This window comes from Zonotrichia leucophrys, chromosome 2 (assembly GCF_028769735.1).
Source record: "Zonotrichia leucophrys gambelii isolate GWCS_2022_RI chromosome 2, RI_Zleu_2.0, whole genome shotgun sequence".
NCBI lineage: Eukaryota > Metazoa > Chordata > Aves > Passeriformes > Passerellidae > Zonotrichia > Zonotrichia leucophrys.
In genome coordinates, this window is record NC_088171.1 from 40318644 (window position 1) to 40337467 (window position 18824).

The following is an 18824-nucleotide window of genomic DNA, read 5'->3' on the forward strand; positions in this document are numbered from 1 at the left end:
ACACAGCAGTGACTTCCCAGGAAGCAGAAACATGAGTCTGTACTGTTGCCATGAAATACATGCTGTGCCTCACAGCAGATCTGTTTCTTAACTCACAAAAAATGTGTGCAATATGATTTTACAGGGCTGCTGAAAACATTTGAGCTGCAGTTTTACATACTTTATTCTTGCTTTTTCTGCTTTCAGGAGCTGGACTGTTTAGAAAGAAAATGTAGAGTTAACATCTGCAATCTGATGTGGTCTTCCTTTTCAGAAAAAAATACTGTTTCTGGCATTCATGTTGGGAGAGAGGAGCCGTCCTTTCCAAGACTTTCAGTATAGGTATGAAAATGTTCAAAGAGCTGACAGTTAGTAATTATTATTCATTGGTGCTACTTTGCTTCTAGTACAGTGAACATATTTTTGAAGTAGAATTAAATCCAAGTCTCTCCAGGGGCTGTTGGTATTTTGCTAATGCTAAATTAAAGCGTGCCATGTGCTGTGCACTAGAGGTGGTCAGTGGTGGCTTGACAGAACTTAATTGTGTGTGGCAGGGGTGCTCTGAGTCACTGCGTGGTAGGTGTGCTGCAGCTGCAGTCTGGTGGGAAGTCACAGCCCCTTGTGTTTTCATGAACAGGAAGGAGACATTCCCAAGCTGCTTTCCATCCTGCCTGCAGGTTAGGTGATCCAGCTCCTGGAGTGGTTGTCCTGCACAGCCAATTTTTGTTCCTTCGGCTCATCACTTATCCCATTGCTTTTTCAACTCCCGAGCTGTAAATACTTAAAATGAGAAATAAGCTAATTAGAAGCCATGAAATAGAGATGGAAGCTGAGCTTCCGTGAAAAAAATCAGTAAGTGAAGAAGCAGGTCCGGATTGGAGATGAAGGGATGTAGTCTTTATAATCTTCCAGTTTATCATCCTATTAAGCTGTTGAATCATGTGTTTGGATTTATCAATATAAAAATTCGGTAGTATTCCATCCTTGGGACATTCTAGCATACGTTGGAAGTTTTTAAATGGCACTGCCCTGTTTTGAGCGCTCATCCTCTTAATACATTTTTGGTATTGCTTTCCTTGATGAGGTCCTCACCCTTCTCAGACAGACACTTGGAGCGTGTTCACCGTGCCCAGATGATGCAGTCAGTGCTCAGAATGTTGCAGCCTGGCTGGGCTGAAGTGTTAGTGGGGAGAGAGCCACCACAATTTAAACTTGTAATGGTGCCCCTGAGCCAGCAGAGTCACTGTGTGGGGAAGTTTCCTGAAGAGCTGAGCTGAAGGCCTTACTCACAGGCTCTCCTTCCTCCCACTCTCTTTTCCTTCTCTCAGTGAGGGCTAAACTAGCTCAGGCAGTCATGCACTGGATGTGGGTAAGATCTCTGGAGATGGTAGATATGATCTCTGTAGAGCATGCAGGAACTAAAGGGAAACTAATGGGATGTAATGCTCAGGTGCAGGTGAAGGACTGGGGGGGAAAATCCCCCTGATGTGTACTGTACCCTCGGTGATCCTCAGTGCTGCCTTGGAGCAGAGAAGGAGAAGGAGCTGTGGCTGCAGCTCAGTGCTGTGGCTGGTTAAGTGGAGACAGAGCAGAAGACTTCAGGAGAGCAAAACATCTGAAGATTCACAGGGCTAGCGTGATATTTGGGAATTGCTGTGCGAAATGGTGGCATTTTGTCAATTTGTTTTGTAATCTGTGATGACTGTAAACTGAATATTGAACAGCTTAAATCTAAGCAACTGTCATTTCATGCTTTGGTGAAGAGGGAGTGGGTGAGTGAGATAGTAGGGGTAAATTGTTAATAGGAGTGAAACCAATATGTGCAGCTTTCTCTGAACCTTCCCACCTCTTTTTTTTGGTGTAATATTGAGCAGCTGGGGCTGTGCTATCTCAGCTTACCATCACTAATCAGGCTATAGATCTCTGGGGACATGCTTTGCTCTCAGGTACTGTGGTAGAAGTCTAAGCTTATTACCTAGATTACTTGCATATAGACTAGCAAAATCACATAAACAGATTTTGAGCCTTTTTTGTCAGTGTGGTTCATGAGACATACTCTCATTTTTTGAGTGCTCTTTGTTTAGTCAAAGAAAAAACCACTTGTACTCAAAATGAGAGAGTATTTGCACTATTGCCTTTTTTTTTTCTTCTTTGTGGAAAATTGTATTGCTTTTAGTAGAACTAAAATTAATAGAGTTCACTGGAAATGAAATTATTTACTTTGTTTAAAAATGACATTTTCATAGTCCATAGTCTTCATGCTTGTCTGTAAAAACACAGGACACAAACTTGACCAACTTAGTTACAGAAGTGTTTGCTGCTGCTATTGAATTTCTTCAGCTGTTTCAAGCATTTTTCAGGGAGATTGTCCCCCTTCCTTGAATTCCATAGAGCTTTATCTTAAGTATCCCACTGGTGATCCTATATGTATTTTTTAATGCTGTGTTAGGTAGGTATATTTATGAGTTGCTGTTCTAGACTGCTCTCTCCAGAGATGTAATTTAGAACTGGTGTTTCATTCATTACTGTGCTTACCTTGGTCCGAATCTACAATTTTGTCTGTTCCTTAACTTTCAGACCGATGACTCATTCCTTTGCTTCATGGCATTGCTGCATGTGATCTTATCCCACTCTGAGATGAGCTTTGGAAATGAGCTAACAAGAAATGTTTACAGCATTCAGCATAAATCACAATTCCACAGAGAAACTTAAGGGGGGAAAAAAAATGGGTTTCCTATAACTTGGCGATAAATCTATACCTAAAGGACTCCTTGTTTTCTCCCAGGTAGCAAGCGACAGGACCAGAGAAGATGGCCTCATTGCACCAGGGGAGGTTTAGACTGGATATTAGGAAAACGTTCTTCACTGAAGTGGTGTTCTAGGCATTGGAACAGGCTGCCAGGGAAGTGGTGGAATCACCATCTCTGGAAGTGTTCAGAAGACATGTGGATATGGCGCTTGTGGACATGCTTTAGTGACGGACATGGATGTGGCCAGGTTAATGGTTGGACTCGATCTTAGAGGGTTTTTCCAACTTCAGTGATTCTGTGATTTTAAACCATTTTAATTATCTATTTCATATGACTCCCTTGAGTCTTGGTATATGCAAGAAGATGCTCTCTGCCCCTTTCTAACCTTCACAAGAAGGTGTGCAGAAGCAGATTGGTGCTTCCATTCAGGAACGGAGTGTAGCAAAACCACCTGTGGGAATCCATGTGAAAGAAGAAATCCTAGTGAGATGTCCATTTTATTTGCAGGCATTTTCTTTAGAAGAGCAGTTCCCTGCATGCCATGTCCCCGCATGACTTAGCAGCATCCTGTAGGTGTGAATGCCTGTCTCTGCAGAGCAGGATATGCAAAAGATGAGGGGATGGGTGGTGGAGGTAGACATGGTGACTAACTCTTTATTCCTGGAAGTGCACCCTCCGTGTGGAGGATGGCATTAAGTGTGTCCCAGATAGGCTTCTCACACTGCGTCATTGCTGGGGATTAAGCCATTTTCCCCAAGGATTCTGTACTTGGCAAAAAGCTCTGCAGGAAGTGCTGGTGTGCCTCCAGATTTAAACATATCAGCACTTGCATAATAGGTTTATTCTTTATTATCCACCTTTATTTTCTGTTCTGTGGCATGGGCTTCAGATCCTGCCAATGATGATTTTGCTCCTGCTGCCACGTGGTCCTACCACATGGTGAAGAAAGGATGTCCGCACTTGAATTATTTAGTCTTCCAGAATCCAAGAGTTTTACATTGTTGCTTCACTTTCTTCCTAGTATCTCTTCTGGTACTTTTATTTTTATTTTTTAAAAAATCAAGCATTAAGGCTAGTGATTGTTACCACTAAACTGGTTGTTCTTATTTCCAACTAAAAGACAATTAGTGAACTCCAACTGAAAGAATTATCAAAGTGTAATTTTGCCTTTTTTGAAGAGGCAGAGGGAATTCACTTATATCAATCTTTCTGTTTTGCTAGGTCTGTGAAGACCACAAGGCTTCACTTCTCTAGATGATTCTAACATGTTCATGCTGATTTTGAATGATAAGGGGAAATTTGCAATAAAGACTTGTCATGAAATTTGAATGAGTACCTTTATGCTCAAGGCAAATGAATAATCTCTTTCTGTATTTAGGTACAAGTCCCAGCCATCCCTCTTGCTGATGGTATTCTTCAGAACTAACCTGGGTTATTGTATGTGCAGAGTGCAAACTGTGAAATGATACCAGGCAATGTTTTTGTGATTATCTGTTTATGGTAGCTAAAGGCAGTGTAGAGTTTACACTCAGCATGTTCAACTCATCTTCCATAGGATGTATTCATGCCCCTTTGTAGCCAACCACCTGGGACCTCTTTTCACCTGGTAAATGTTTCTTGTGGCCATTTGGAGGGTCTGCATGACTACAGTCCACAAGATCTTTCTTCAGCCTGGCAAACCATGTTTGCACAAGTTAGTAGCTAGGTGGTAAGGGTCAAAGCTGGGATTTCTCAAAAGTCTGTGTATTAGGTTCCTTCAGAGCACAGGAAAAATGTGAAAGAGGAGCATGGACTAATTCTGTTTAACAGCTTGTGCAAAATATATGTAGGAGTGTAAAGAAGAAACTGTCACTACTGAATCTCAGAAAAAGTAAATGTAAGAAAAATGTTTAGAATTCAGGAAAGAAGGAGAAAATAATGTGCATAGATATAATGTGAACCATCAAGTTCTTGTTCAAAAAGAAAAGCTATTCAAAGGCCATTTGGGAAATCTGGGTAGTTTTCAGTAGGCATATTCTGTTGTATCTTGCTACCAGTTAACAAGTCTCTAAGTTTTTGGTGCGTGTCATACTTTTGGCACATAACCACTGCAGCTTGCTGACTAAGGCTAGTGAAATTTGTTTTTACTGAGGATGGGTATCCTCATAGGACACGCATAAAGAGTTTGGCTGATTTATTCTTCACCTTTTGAGAGTACTAAAATGTTCATTACAAACAGCTTGTAAAATAGCAAAGAGCATTTTGTTTTTAGTGTTATGTGAACACAAATTTTCTGTGTGATTTTATAGGAAGCAAACAGAAAAAAAGCACAGCAGTTTACCCCACGTATTTGGCTTCTATCAATATAGAAAAATATTTGCTTAAATGAATGTGACTTCCGTTTGGTGTTATAACAGAAAATATGTTTCTACTTTACTTCTTCTCTTTGCCATACTGTTTAGTTTTGCTTACTTTATGTAGCCATGCTTAAATGTACCATATTATATAGTATTTTTATGAATTATCTGGGCATTTGAATTTCCTCTGCATGGCCCTTTTCCACCATGAGAAAAGCAGAGAGCAGTGGTTTTCAGTGCTCAAAATTAATGGCTGTGGGCAAGTATGTGGTGGGCTCCTTTTTATTAGGCTTAGTACCTAAGGGAGCTTCTCTTCAGTGTAAAACAGTAGTAGAAATTAAACTTCTTGTCTTGAAGTGTAAAACCAAATAGTTCAGGGCATTTAAGAGGAATTTGTCTGCTGTCAGGGCTATTACTACATGAATTTCAAAAGTATTTCTGTTACTGCGAACTTGAAAATTCAGGTGGTAGTTGATTTTTTTTTTTTCCCCAATGAAGGAACTGCATGATCCTGTAGGTCCTTAGCTTACATGCAGAGGTTATCCTCATGGATGACTCCCTTGGTGGCTTTGGAAAAAGTCTGGTCATGCAGAGGTGCCCCCTTCTCACCTCCAGGTTATCTGGACCTGTAGAAGTGTTGGGCAGAGGTGGTATGCCTTGCTTCTGCAGTGTCTTCTTGAACTTCCCTGCAGAGCTCAGACTGCTGGGGAGCTCTGGGATCTCTGGGTTAAGCAAATAGCTTGATAGAGGGTTTGGATCATGCCAGGAGATGAAAACAGCTGTGCTGGATCTGCTGGAAGATAGCAAGAGAAAGCCACACAGAATCCCTGAGCGAATGCAGTGACAGACACCAAGCACACCTGAGGGCTCTTAGTTTGGCAAGCTGAGGACCAACATAAAAAAAAGCCTTTTTTCCTTTTAAGGCTACAAATCCCAACAGGAAGCTTCAGTGTAAACCTTGGTGGCTTGTTCCTGCAGAGTTGGGTTTTTTTCTCTTGGCAAATGTCATATCCCTGTAGAGGGTTGTGAATTGGCCTCAGATGTTCTAAGAGAGTATTGTAAATGAAAGATGGAAAAAATGTATTTTCTATTACAATCCATTTAACAGACAAAATTAATAACAAAATTTGGAATTTTAGAAAGCTTGTTCAGTGGTCTTGTTTCATTTTGAAGCTTTCTAGCTACACTTTGAGGATTATCTTCTGTAATTTGTTTACAGAAAACAGAATGAAAGTTTCCCCTTGTTTTCTTGCCAGCTTGAGTGTCATTTTGGTGCTCAAAAGCATTTTAAAAAAAGGCTCAAACTTCTTTTTTTCACTCTGTTTGGTTTCTTTAAGAGCAGTGTTTTTAAAACAGCTTGTATGAGAGTAGGCACCTAAGTTGGTGTTTGATGCATTGAATTCAGTTAATCACTTAATTGGTCCATTAGGTTCTTAGGAATTTATTTACCTAAATAAATTGACTGTGTGTGACTTGTTGTCATTTAAAAAACTTCTCCTTTCAAGAGTTTACAGATAAGTTTATGCATATTTACTGGTGATATTGTCATGCTATCATTCAATAATTCAATTTGTTGACTTCAGTTACAAAAATGAATAAACGTTTGCAGTTTTGGTCCTTTGCTTTTGGATGCTGCTGTGAGTTAAAAAAGAAGAATACTATTTTGATTTAGAGTCACAGAGCAACACAGTAATTGTGTCTCTTCAGTGTTAGTTGGCTAATATAACCATTTCTCAGGAAGCACTGTTCTTGTGGAAAGAAACTTCATTTCAATTAATGCTTTACACCATGTTCCTTTCAAATAAGTGTTTTTAAAAGAGAACATCTGTAATTGGATCTGCTTACTTACTGTAGTCATAGTGGAAACTGTACTCAGTGGTAAGATATTTCATAAAATCTGAGTGATAGAAAACATCTTCAGCCAAGTGATTGTTTGGAGTATGTGTTTATAACTAACTCTCTGTTGCAAGTGAAGAACCCCATGAATTGTATCTCTTCAGACCACACAGGTTGTACAGTCTTGTGTAACATAAAGAGGAAATAAAAATGTGCATTTATAGAATTTAAGCATTATGCTGCAAAGCCTAGAATTACCTCTGTCTTAAGTTCCACTGCTTTTGAGTATTTTCTTCTTGAACTGTAGTTCTTTCAGCTGTTCTGTTTAACTGGATTGGAAGTAATCATAGAATGGCTGAGGCTGGAAAGAATCTGTGGTGATTGTTTGGTCCACTGCCATGCTCAAGCATGTTGCTCAGTGCTATGTCCACCAGACTTGGATGGAGATGCCACAACCTCTCTCAGTAACCTGTTCCAGGTGTGACCACCCTCACAGTAGGAAGAGGGGAAAAAAGAAAAAGAAATTATTTTCTTACTTTCAGATGGAGTTCCCTGTACTTCAGTTTGTGTCCATTGACTCCCGTCCCTTTGCTGTGCACAACTGGGAAGAGTCTGTCTTCATTATTGTCTCCCATCAGTTGTTTATACATACTGATGAGACCTGCCCTGAGCCTTCTCCAAGCTGAACAGTTCTTGGAATCTCAGCCTCTCATACACCAGATCTTCCAGTTCTTTTATCACCTTTGTGGCCTTTGCTGACTTGTTCCAGTCCATGTTTTGCACATACCAGGAAGCCCAGGACTAACACAGCTCTATGCAGGTGTCTCATCAGGGCTGAGTGGAGGGGGAGGAGCATCCTTAACCTGCTGGTGATGCCCTTTCTAAAGCAGCCCATGATGCTGTTACCCCCCTTTCTGTGAGGGCACACACTTTGTGTCTTTCAGGACCCTGATGCTGCTCTCTGCAAGCCCACTTTCCAGCTGATCAAACCCCAGCATGTAGTGATGCATGGAGTTAACCAGACCCAGGTGCAGAACTTGGAATTCACCTTTGTTGAGCTGCATGAGGTTCCTGCCAGCATGTTCTCCAGCCAGTCCAGGTCCTTCTGGATGGCAGCACATCCTCCTGGTGCATCAGCTGCTCCTCCCTGGTTTTATTATCAGCCAACTTGCTGGAGATTCTCTCCTACCCTCCAGGCTGGTTGTGAAAATGTTAAATGATGCTGGTCCCAGTACTGACCCCTGGAGTACTGCACTTGTGATGGGCCTCTTGCTGGACTTCATGCTGCTGTGCACAGCCTTTTTGAGCCAAGCAGTTAAGCCAGTGTTCTCTCCACCTCACCACTGCCGTGTTTAGTCTGTACTTCATCAGTGTGTCAATGAGGATGTTACGGGAGACAGCATCAAAAGCTCTGGTGAAGTCAAGATAGATTAACATCCCCTTCTCTCTCATCTCAGCAGACATCTCATTGCAGAAAACTATCAGGTTGGTCAGATGTAATTTCTGCCTTCATAAATCTATGCTGACTATTCCCAGTCATTTAATTTTACTCCATATGTTAAGGTAATTGTTCCCAGATTTATTTGCTGATCACCTCCCCAGGGTTGGAGGTGAAATTGACCTGCCTGTAGTTTATGGGATCCTCTTTCTTGAAAATAGGACTGGCTTTCATGCAGTCCTCAAGAAATTCATCTGATCCCTATGATCTTTGAAAGATGGTTTAGAGTAGCCTCCTGTAAATTTCAGTCAGCTCCCTCAGCACTCATGCATGCATCTTCCCGGATCCATGGACTTGTGTATGTCCAATGTGGTTAAATGTCCCTTCACTGGGTCCTCCTCTGCTGACAACAAGCCTTTATGGCTCCAGATTTTCTCATTGGTTGCAGGGCCCTGGGTTTTCTGAGAATAGAATATTGAAGGAAGAAGTGCCTTTTCAATTGACAGCCTTTTTCCTAGTAGTCTGTCTTTCCAGAGACAGAGATTCACTTAATGTGCTTTAGACACAAACCAGCCTTGTGCAGAGTGCATGTATTAAAAAAATTTAGAGTCTGTTGATAGACCTGTATTTAAATTAAGCTAATAATGTCTTTCCATGATTACGCTAAGAAAGAACTCTGCACAAAGCAGAATGAATCTACCAAAAAGGTGAGAGTTTTTTCTGTGTTCTTCTTTCCTGTGTTGGCTTGGCTGAGTGCTGACTGTGCAGAGATGTGTAACAGGAGTGACTACAGACAGTGCAGCAATTTCAGAGGTGGTTTTCATGTGTCAGAACAACAAGGGGAATTAGTCTCCAGTCACATTCATGTTGCCATCGAGAGCTGTCGTCCGTGCCTGAGCAAGGTTGTTTTAAGCTTCCAGGGGTGTAACAGTCCCAATCTACAAGTGTTTATGTGCAGTTGTCAAATGGGGAGAAAGAAGGAGGAAAAAAAAAAGCAAAGCTTTTATTTCCAGCTCAGCAGGAACCTGACAGCTCCTGAGTTCAGCGGGACCAGAAAATGCTGCTTCTTGGGTGAAGCCATCAGCCTGAGGCAGGATTTTGGCTCCTGCTTCCTCTGAGCAGCAGTCTGGGCTAAGGGATGCAAAGCAGAGATCATCCCTTGGCTGCTGAGCATGTGCCACTGATGGGGAGCACAGGTTGGTCAGCCCTGCCCTCCAGAGAGACATTGGGCATCCACACTGAATGGAGTGGGAGCTGAGGAGCCACTCGTCCTCAGCAGTGTTCATTTACCTTTCCAGCACGACTCCATCAGATTTAAGTTCATCATAACTTTTTAAAAGCCTTTCCCTTTCTTAGATTCCAGAAAGAGCTAGTGACTCTCAGAGGGTTGCATAGCACTTAGGACTCAGCCTAGCAGCACATGGAGATCTGCCAGGCTTGCTCCTCCTCCTGCATGGAAGCAAGAATGGCTGTGCATGGGAACTGTGGCACTGCCTCAAAATTAGTGGGAGGCTGGAAGTGTTGCAGTAATTATTCCCAAGAGTAGCTGTACCAGCTTCTGGGCTGCTTTCTGCTGTCACTGCTGCACAAAAAAAGTTGTTTATTTTCCTCAGCATATCTGCTGCTGTCATCACATCTTGTGAAGTCAGAATTGCAGTGTGTGTGTCTGTTCACAGTGGACCATTCATAACACGGCCCACATCAGGTGTCTCCTGTGAAAACACATTGCAGGAGCTCACCACAACCATCTGAGCTTCTGCTTCAGATCATTGCTCAGCTGATGAGTGTGAGCCCAGCCAAGCAGCATTCAGTGGGGCCACCTTGTTCACCTGTTCATAAAGAGCTGCAACCTTTAGTGTACCAAAGAAGCACCTTCTCTTTGTTTTGAAGAGAGCTGACTGAAAGCTCCAGAAGGAGGAGCTGATAAAGTACCATATTTTTAGAAAGACAGAAAAATGCCAGCGTGGTTTAAATTTTGTATTTTGGTTGAAGTTTTTCATGTTGTATAATGTTTTTAATTTTTCAAAATATTTTTGTATAATATAAATTCATATTTAATAAAGAAAACATGTATGTTCCAGTAACACTAAATATCCATTAAAATTTTAGTAGCAGTGTTGATATGGATGCTATGAAAGATGCAGCAGAAATAAGAAACTACTTAGTGAAAGAATGCCACTCTGTAGGAAAAGATATTAATTTTTTTTTCCTCTTCATTAAACTTCAGGCCATGTTTTACTGAGTAAAGGCAGGGTCTAGCATTTTGCCTGGGAAATACTTAGGTAACTTTAAATAAAATGTATACTAACAAGTTATAGTCTTTTTTCTTCTCATTTTACTACTAAAATTTATTCTAAGAGAAGCCTAGCTATTTATTTTGTTGTTAATAAATTATTGCCTTACTAAGGCAGATGTTAAAGTCATTGATGGAGAACTAATAATTCATTCTTAATGGAGCTTTTGTACAGCCTTGAAAGTAACTTTATAATGTGAAATGATGATGTGGTGGGTTAGTATGGTAGATGAACTTGGAAGACACCTCCTGGATTGATGGTTGCCTTGCCCGCTCTTCCCTGTTTGCAGAGGTCTTTGCCAAAGTGCATTTTTATGTGCAACTTGGAAGAATTCTAGAGGGGTTATTTGCAAAATGACAGTTTTTTGGTGGAAAGAGAAAGGAGAGGTTGAATATATTAATCAAAAGGAAAGCAGACCCATCATAGGAGCTTTTTGGGGCTGTTGAGGCTCATTCCCCAAGGAGCCACAGGCTTGCCAGCCTGCAGGCTCCTTGCTTGCCGTGGTGCAGCCATGTGGTGGCTGGTAGCGCACACTGATACCATAGCTGTGGTTGTCTCCCTTTCGTGTTCTGGGGACGCTTTTGAGCACAGAGCACTGTGAGAGCCCTGGTGGTTCAATAACATGCGGCTGTCAGCACTGTGAACACCCTACTGCTGCTCACATATCATGGATCAGTGTGAAGATGGGTTGACAGCACTATATTGGCTGAGGTTTAACACTGGGCTGTTCCTCGGGCTAGCAATGGTTTTAAATCTAGGATTGCAAGGATGGGCTCTCCTTGCAGCTGGAAGAGATGGAAGATTTGTCATTTTCAGAAGGCATCCTTTTGGGGTGCATTCAAACTGTTTTTGGACCAGAATGAGTGACACTGAAAGGTGTACGGCACCTCTTCATTACAGAAGCTTAATCTGTTTTGCTGTGCTTGAGCTAGTCTGTTATCCTCACTGTCCAGTGGGGAAGGGCAGGATGGAACTGGAGGATACCTTTGCCAGACTGAAAGCAAGAAGGGAAGCAGTCAGAAGTGCAGATCTGTACCAGCTTATGAAGATGGCTGCATGTTGCTTCAGCACTGTGGCACTGCAACTAAGGAAAGAAGAATGAGTAAGATAATGTTTCCTGTGATGGGAAGCACAAGGAAAAAGATTTGAAGATGCTGCTCTCAAGTGATACAGTTTAGTTTACTTGTTGTTGTGGTGTTCTTCATAGTACATAACCCAGGACTCAACAGTGTTTTTTAGGCCATTTGGACTTTTTTGTATGTCCTGGACTCCCGACTTCTATTGAGATGTGGTAGTTGAGTGCTAAGAGGTAATGGTGCCTTTGTAAAAAGGAGGGCAGTTAATAGGGTCCTTTTCATTATTGACTCATTGTGAAGGTGTGTAAATATGGGCAAAACTGTTTTTTCCACCATACCAGTGTATCTCTCTCTATTGTATTAGTCAATAGAATGGTGCTGCTGCTGGGCTATTTCATGGTTTGTCATGTAGCTCCCAGAAAGATGGTATAATTTATAGAACTTGTTAAGGCTTGGCAGTTTCACTGGGCTCCAGGCTGTAAGGAGTTCACCCGTGGGCTTGTGAGCCAATGTGGTCTCTCATGTGAAACTCCCACATCTGGCTTCCTCCCTTCAGGGTGCCAGCACAGGCCTGAGATTCACTTCTGGGTCTCTTTATTCTTCACTATTCCTGCAATTCCACAGGCTTTTCTGTCAGCCTTAAACTTTCCTGTAAGTACCACAATTCTTCTAGCCTCTATCTTTTTGTCCTTGAATTAGTAGTAGTCCTCTCAGTGAGACAAAGACTTTTCTTTGTAGCTGGGCCATCTCTGTAAGTCGTTGAATTGTAATATTTGCTTCTGACAGAGGAAAAAAAGTGCGTGAGTTGCTTTGAACTTACATGCTTTTATTTGGGCCAAACAAAAGAGCAAACCAAAGAAACAAACAAAAAAGAGACAAGTGACAAATAAACAGATGAAAATGTGTTAATTTCAGAAGAATATCCAGTATTTATTTGCTTTGCCATTATATTTCATTATTTCTCCATTACATTTTTTTTAAAGAAATTGTTTCAGGAGAGGAAATAGAAGTCTCATTTTACCAACCAGTGCCCAGACCATTTTGGGAAAGTGTAACACATGGGATGCTTACTGGCAGATAAAGCCACCATCACAGTTGTGCTGAACACACCTCACTGAGAGTAGCTGTTGCTTCAGGAGCTCGAGGAGAAGCAGGCAAAAAGGAGGGCGTGTGTGTGCCATGTGCCAGGCACAGATTCCCCTTGCTTTGATTTGACTTTTATACATCTTACTAGAAAGGAGTGGGTCAGTGACTGGGCAGGGATCGCAGGTGACACGCTGGGACTTGGCATACCCAGGAAAACCTGAGGCCACTTGGACTCCTGTACTGAGCGAAGAAATTCAGCTTTATGCCTCTCCTGGAGTCTGACTGAAATAAGACTGGTAGTAAACAACTTATGGGCTAATAGCAGGGTGCCTTTACATGCAGGTGGTTTGGAACAGAAGTGAGTGCCTTAAAGCATTGTTTTATGGCGTTGTGCATTTCAGACTGAAAAATGGCCACAATCTTTATTACTTCAATATTAACACTTTTTCATTACTCTGTCTCTCCCCCCTCCTGCAAACTGCTGCATTCATCCATTATAGTGACTCTTGTTTCCCCCTCACCTGGCGTTTTTCACAGCATGGGGGACGTGGGTGGCAGGAGGGACAGCTGAGGACATCACGGACCTCGTCTGTTGCTGAGTGCAGCCAAAGCCCAGGCTGCTGCCAGATAACCTGTTGAGATACCTTGCAGAGCCCTCAGTGATGACAGCATCCCTCCTGCCATTTCTGCTGGTTTCCAGTGACCTGTAAGGGGACTGCACCTCTTGGGAGACCTTTTCCCATTAGGTTTTTCCATCCTCTCTCCTGCTCCTTGATGGCAAGGGCTTCACAGTGCAGATGTTGCTATCCTTCCTTTCCCAACCCTTGCAATCAGCTGTTTTCACTGCACTTGCCACTGAGGGCTGTGTGCCAGGATGTTTTAAAATTGGGGAACGAGCCGCCATGATTCACGGGATCAAATGTGGAGAAATGGTGTTAAAAAGTTTTTTTTTAAAAATCCTATTCTTATATTCTCTTTCCCATTCCAAGTGTGTCAAGTTAAGTTTATCTCAGTGCCAGTGCCAACAGTAACCAGAGTTAAATTAGCCTTCCTGTTTGCTCTGCTTGGGTTTCACTTTTCAACAAGCCTTAGTAAAATAAATTGTGCCCCACATGTCTTTAAATTTCATTATCATGACCTAACTTAATTTGCTATAAATTATTTCTACCTGAGCTTCTTCAACTGTGAACTTGCAGCCTCGAGTGTCTTGCTTATTGGATCATTGCCCAGCTAATCAAGATTTTTTTTTTTCCTTCACAACTCCTGCTTTTTGTATCACCTAGGTCTGCCAAAGTCAACTTGGCTGTATTACCTCAGAGGGGACACACAAAGAGCTGATACATTCTTGTCTTTAAATTAAGGGTTTTATTGAACCAAGTTTCTGTTGTGCTCTAGTGCTGCTGATAAAGACCTCTTTCCCTTTAGTGAAAATGTGACCTCAAGGGTTTTTTCTCTTCTTGGAGGTAGCCATTGCAACACTTCATTTTGGCTCTTCCTTTCTTTTGTTTTCTCCTTGGGAAAAACGACTAACTGGAAGATCTCTGCACACTCAGTGTCAAGCAGCTGTGCCTTGCTTTTGTTTTTTACACAGCTAGGCTCTATGTCTAATAAAGGCTGGTGCTTATTTCCACTGGGAAAAGCAGATTATTTTTTTTTTAGAGCTGTTCCTTTCATTTAGCAGTTGGTGATAACTTTTATTTCAGTGTGGTGAATGTTGAAGGCTCTCTTGCCCCTTACCAAGCTGATGAGCTGCAAACAGGCTAAAGATTTTGCTGAGTAAGGGTCAGAGAACCAAACCTTAAAGGATTTCAGCCTGCAACCTCAAGTTGTAATAATGACTTGCTATCATTGTATGTCCTCAGAAGAGAAACTTAATACAGCAAGTTTGATTATGACTTTGGAGAAGCCCTACTACATGGTTAAAAAAAAAATAAAAATTACCTGACTTCCTGAGAAGCCTTGGGGATGCTCCAGAGCACTTATTTCAAAATGAAAACATGTTGATTGTTGCTTAGATGTAACACATGTTATTTGAACCGTTCCTTAATGGCAGCTGAGGGCCTGATGTAACTCACCAGCAGATTAAAAAATAGCCAGTTTGTTTAACTTTCATTTGGAGAAAGTGGTAACATAGAGCTCTTGATGATGAACAGTGGAACATTATCTTCCAGTATAGCCTTTCTTTTGAAAACAAACACTCTTGCTTGGTGTCTGGACCCTGGTGGAGCAGATATGTCTGCTGGAGTAGTTTAACTCTTATGGTGATTGTTGATACAGGGTGCTGCAAGAACAGTGGGCACAAAAGGTATTGCCGTGAGCACACAGAAGTCTTCTCAGTTCAGACATGCTTCAGTCTGACCTAAATTTTTGGGCTCAATGTGAGGTTTACTGGTAAAATGACACGTCATGTGGTAGGCAGGGGGTCAGATTAGATGATCTAATGGCTCCATCTGGCCTTAAATTCTTAATTAGGGAAGTGCTGCCAGCACAAGATGGCATTGAAGGTTTACACTGTTAGATTTTTCTTTCTTGGGAGAGCCTTACCTATAGCAGGGCTGCAGAAGTTGTACTTGGGCTAGTTTTTCCATAGCTTCTAATGGTAGTAGCACCCAGCAGAGCTAAAAGTGGGTCCTGATGGGAACCTGGTAGTCTTGCTTTCATGAAAGTACAAAATCCCTTTGTCTGACTATTCCAAATTACCACATGTTGAGCTTTTAGAGTTATAATGATACCTAAATATGGAAGGAAAATCTGTTATTAGGACAGGAAAAAAAAGGGTATGTTTCCCTGGCAAGCTAATGAAAAAGAAATTACAGTTATTTGAAGCTGTTCATGGATTAAAATATTAGAAGTGAGGATGTTGTTTTTGGGTGGATGGTTTGATACAGTAGGTTATACTTTGCTTGACACCTTTGGTGCAGAAATGGAAGTGTGATGTTGTAGATGTGCTCTTGACTCTCCAGCTATGCAAATGGCAGTGTGCAGGTGTAATAACCATTGGCACAGCAAAACCAGCATCACTGATCAGCCACTTTCTTTGGCAAGGTCAAATGGCTTGCAGCTCAGTGTGTCACTTGATTGTAGGTTATTTGAATGTCTTTTAAAGTTGCATAATTGCTTATTGATCTCATAATTATTCCAAACTTGCTGTCTCTTTTGCTATTTTCTGAATTATATTGTTAAATAACAATTTTGATTTCATTAGGAGAAGCTTGTGGTTTTGAGTATTCACTCTTAAGTTTAGAGCTTTTAATTGGAACTTTCAAACTTGATTGCTTTCTTTTATATGCTGGTACACATTTTATTTTTCTTGCATTTTTCTAAATGAGTTACTCTACTTCTGCATGCTTCTTTAAGGTCCTGTTAATATACAGGTAGCATATTTCAAAGCACAAGGAGCTGAATTAATAAGTGCTGAGGTACTATATTTTAACTGCTGTCTCCTTTTGCTAATTTATCTTGTGGGGTTTTTTTCTCCCCTTTAAGATTTTTTCAGGGTAATTGCTCTGGAAGTATGTTCTTTTTCTTGCTAGTCTCATCTTGTGTATTACTATTATTCAAGTTGCTTCATTTTAGTAATAGCTTCTGCTGGCTTCTTTCCTTTCAAATTCTTTGTGCCATGAATTATTGCTCTGTGTTTGTGTCACTGGGAAGAATGACAGGAAGAGAAGAGTGCAGGAAGAGAAGCAGCCTTGGCTTCTTGGGTTTTAACACAGCAGGGTAACCTGGACACAGTAAAAGCAAGAGTTTGTGAAAGTGGGTGCTGAGCTGTCACTGTGGCACTTCCTCTGCTCACATCTGTATTTCCTGTTGAGTTGTCTAAACCAAGAAGTGGTTTCACCTGTGGTGACCCATTGTCCTGGGAAGCTGCTCTGTGACAGAGGGTCAGCTTGGAAAAGCAGCTTTCAGCCATTCTTTGCTTTGTTCTCCTTCTCCCTGTTGTGCTTTGGAGTGTGTAGCACCTCTTGCAGCATTCCCTGGTGCCCAGGTGTTTGCTGCCAGCAGCTGTCCTGCTGTCCTGCTGCTGCTTTGGGCACTGATGGCAGCTTTGCAGAGCCACCAGCGTGTCCCTCGCTGAACAGTCCCCTCAGGTCAGCACGCTCATTTCTGCCTTGCTGACGTTATTATCAGCACAGCCTCCCCAGCCTAATCACAAGCCCTGTCTTCTGCTAAGTTGCAGGAGCATTTGGGTGAACCTCAAATGAGCCCAAAGATCATGGTACACAGAACCAAATAAACACCCTTAAAAGAGGAAGAAGGGTCTCTAGGTGGTCTGAATCTTGCTTGTCTTTGCAATAGCCTTAGTTCCTTAAAGGCCTGTCAGTTTCTGATAACACAGTTTTGTTAGCAGGAATTAGATTTGCACTTTGCAAAAATAGAATGAGGTCTTCAACTGGGCAAGGACACCATCTGCAGTCTCCAGATGCAGTTATCGAGATTAAATTGCAAGACTTGCCACTGATTATGCTGGTAATCATTGAGGTAATCAGTGTAATTATCTTGAGATCAAGACAAGATTTTCTCTGATCTGATAGATTCTGCCTAATTAAGATGAAGGAGCATCCATCATTAGCTACTGGAAAGAGTATGGCTCCAACTGGGCACTTGTCTGTTTCACTTTGATCATGTTATTTTATAATATGGGAGAAAAATAAATTGGCAAATATTGTGAAATTGACATCTCATGATGAAAGCATTTTCCATTGGGTTGTATCAGATTTCTTGAAAACCTACAGCATTCCTTATTCATGAAAGGCTCCTAGGTATTCTCTTCATAACCAGACTTTAGAAAGGACTTTAGTCTAGATCTCTTTACCCAAGGAAGATGAAGCATTTCCACTTCAGGTTATTTTCAGCTTTCAGAGTATATTTTTTCCTACTATGTATCATGTGGAGGATTGACTCAGCTGCAACTGGAAAGGATTTTCTTGCCAAATAGAATGGTTGTTGATGTTTTCTGAGAAAATGTGACTGAGACTTGGTAGAATATAATCCCAAACTCTGATGCACACTAATAATCTAGAAAAAAGTGATGAGGCTTTGGAGGGCTCTTCACAAGTAGTTGTTTATGTGTGTTGGAGCATTTTCCTTTAGCATCTGTAATGTGGTTTTTCATGTTCTTATATAGTGGTAAAAAAACTTTTTGCAGATGTGTTTGCTGAGTAGTAACTGGCATATCTTGATCTTTGTTCATTTCTTCTATAGGTTGTCAAGACAATTTCTTCTGAATGTAGTGATAAATGATGTTAAAGATTAACATGTATCTTACATCTTGTGCCTTTTATTTTTAACTTGGTTTATGTTGCAACCACATATGCAGTGTAAGTCTATGTAAATTTTTTTTTTTTGAAATGGCATAGGTGTGCACACAAAATGCTGTTTATATTTCCCATCAGGGTATAGCTCAGGGAAAGGACAGAAGCTGTCTGTAGTCTATGTCAGGAGATAACAAAGAGAAGTAGGCAGCACTGAATACCTTCTAAAAAGCAGGTGATTCAATCTTTGTTAAGGCTCAAAAGAACAAGGTCTAACAGCATCCCCAGCAGCTGTTTCTTTAATTTCCAGCAAGTTACCAAATTTCATTCCAAGAAATATGTTGCCACAGAAGACTTCCAAGAGCAAAGCATCATAGGAGATGATTGGTAATATTTTTTCTGTCATCAATCTGTTATTATATCTGCTAAGTTTCACACAATTATTTATCAGCTGAGAGTTGCGAAATAATTCCTGACTTGATGTGAAAAGGAAAAAAAGTCAAATGTATTTTTGAACATGAACCCAACCCATCAGTCTTAAAGTGCTGATTCATTTGCCCACACAGTATAATTAAGATGTTAATCTGTAATAAGGAGTGATACATTCAGTGATCTCACAATCAGAAAGTAATTATAGCTTAAAATGTTCATTTGGCTCTCCTCAACCATTTTATTACCCTGTGACAGGTAAGGGAAGGCATTCACAGCTTAGGGTATATAAACCTTTACCTACACACTTCGCTTCTACAACTGGAAAAGGTTTGCAGTTATATA

At 41.2% G+C, this 18824-nt stretch overlaps 1 protein-coding gene across 6 annotated transcripts in view; it reads left to right on the forward strand.

The window, feature by feature from the left end:
- Nucleotides 1-18824, forward strand: part of LRRC3B (leucine rich repeat containing 3B) — a 44948-nt gene that overhangs the window by 17005 nt on the left and 9119 nt on the right. Inside the window, exon 2 of one of the 6 annotated variants that reach the window (XR_010439126.1) lies at nt 7846-8116. The exons of 4 other annotated variants lie outside the window; for them this stretch is intronic. The gene's annotated coding sequence lies outside the window, so the exon portion shown is untranslated. Of the gene's footprint in view, nt 1-227; nt 322-7845; nt 8117-18824 lie in introns of those variants that run through there. One more of the 6 variants, XM_064704670.1, reaches the window with a different exon arrangement.